Consider the following 1745-nt stretch of genomic DNA (forward strand, 5'->3'; position numbering starts at 1 on the left):
CTTGGGTTAAATGTTAATCTATAGGTTATTTATTACAGGGTGGCTGGAGCCTATCCTATTGGAAGAGGTGGGTTGCTGCGTGGAAAGGTCATCACATGGATAACAGAGAGACAAAGTTCCCAAACTTAAGTTGACAAATCTAAATTCAAATGAAGTAACGTGCAGTCACCATCGCTTATGATCCTAACTCTAATCCCTTGCAATCAGAATATAAAAATGTTGTATTGGTGTAACCCCTATGGACATGGTTACTAGTATTTTCTTGTTTTTACCTGGTATTATTATTTCCGACACCCCTTGAACACACTTTGATTTTCAGTAGTTCAGTGAATGCAACAAAAGCACGTTGCTGCATTAAGCTAGGCAAAACGGAGCAAGACACCCGAGAGCAATTAACAAGCTACACAGTGAGTCTTTCGGTATAAAATAAGTATTATAAAGTATTTTCAACAGTCTCTAACTTAAAGTTATGTACTTTTCAGAGGCCTTTATGTGTTTTACTCTCGACCAAAACCAGGCAGAGCGTGTAATTGTTTCTTGGGAATTCCGGTGAGTTACTAGAGATGATAAGTTAGCAGGAAAACTTATGCTAATTTTACATGTGGTAAACACTGCAACAGTGCGAATTCTGTATTGTCTAAAAAAACCTAAAACCAGTCGGAGTACTTGAATTGTGTGTGAAATGGAATGTCGTATTTTATTTTATTGTCTATTTGATTGGGCATCTTCACAAATGCGCAAAACTAATGCAGGATGCACTTTTCTTTTAGCCATAAATGTTGTCCAGTGCCTTTTCTGCACTTTGTCATTTCAGTTATAGGTTAATACATGTAAATAAGTTATTTAAAACTAGTTACGTTACAAACATTTCATGATGTGATTACATATGCCTTAAAAAGGGGTATATAAATACAATTGATTGTAATGCTGTAAAGCAATACAAATGGAATTCATAGAGACAGAACAATGTTAAAACAACAGTGTACTTGATTTTGAAAACTTTATGAGATTTCATTTTATTTAGAAAAACTGTTAAGAACTATTTTGTTTATTGCTCTGTACTGTATGTGCAGACTGGTTTTTTGTGATCCTGGATCTGAAGTGGTTCTGGATACGGATGGCGAGCCAGACCCTGTGAAAACTCTTGGCGAATCCAAAAGCAGTGTGGCCAGCTGTTCTGGATGCAGGAGTAGAGCTACAGTCTGAATTACTTTGAATCGCAGGATTTCAGATAAGCAAGAGCAAAAACTGCTTACTTGATATGGATTGTTTCTCTGGTCATCAAGAGTCAGGTCTAAAGAGACTACTTATTTTATTTTATTTTGTTGTTATTTTCAAAAGAGCGCTCTTCTCTGTTGATCTTCTGTTAATTTTCTATGCTGTTTACATTGGGTTATTGCACCACTGTAACATTGTAATAAATCTGCCGGCTGTTCAACACTCAATTCTCTCAAATTTATTTTACTCCTCTCGAATCTAGTCTATAAGTTTAACCCTACTATACTAAGCAGGTGTTACATTGTTCTCCCACGTCTTGGCATTAAAATCATTCTGACACACATCAAAAAGTATGTGCTTTAAAAAAAAAGTCAATTATGCCTCTCACAACAAGAGAACATTAGGATAAGATTTGTGTTGTACGTGTGGTGACTTACACCTCACCGCTGTTATTTTCCGACATCCGCTGAACATTTTAGGGAAACACTGGTCAATTAAAAAAAGTTACTAATACGTTAAAGTATTTA

The 1745-nt window shown here is 35.8% G+C and overlaps 1 long non-coding RNA gene across 1 annotated transcript; it reads left to right on the plus strand.

Annotated features, from left to right (window-relative positions):
* The first annotated feature begins 363 nt into the window (after window positions 1–363).
* On the plus strand, window positions 364–1515 carry LOC147321460 (uncharacterized). Its single transcript, XR_015130873.1, has 3 exons — window positions 364–407; window positions 483–549; window positions 1074–1515. It is a non-coding gene; the product is annotated as an uncharacterized LOC147321460 (long non-coding RNA).
* Window positions 1516–1745: the final 230 nt, after the last annotated feature.

Source organism: Aulonocara sp. 'chitande type north' Nkhata Bay, linkage group LG9 (genome assembly GCF_057382095.1).
Source record: "Aulonocara sp. 'chitande type north' Nkhata Bay isolate Kocher_YH1m ecotype deep benthic linkage group LG9, A_spYH_male_GT1.1, whole genome shotgun sequence".
Taxonomy (NCBI): Eukaryota; Metazoa; Chordata; class Actinopteri; order Cichliformes; family Cichlidae; genus Aulonocara; species Aulonocara sp. 'chitande type north' Nkhata Bay.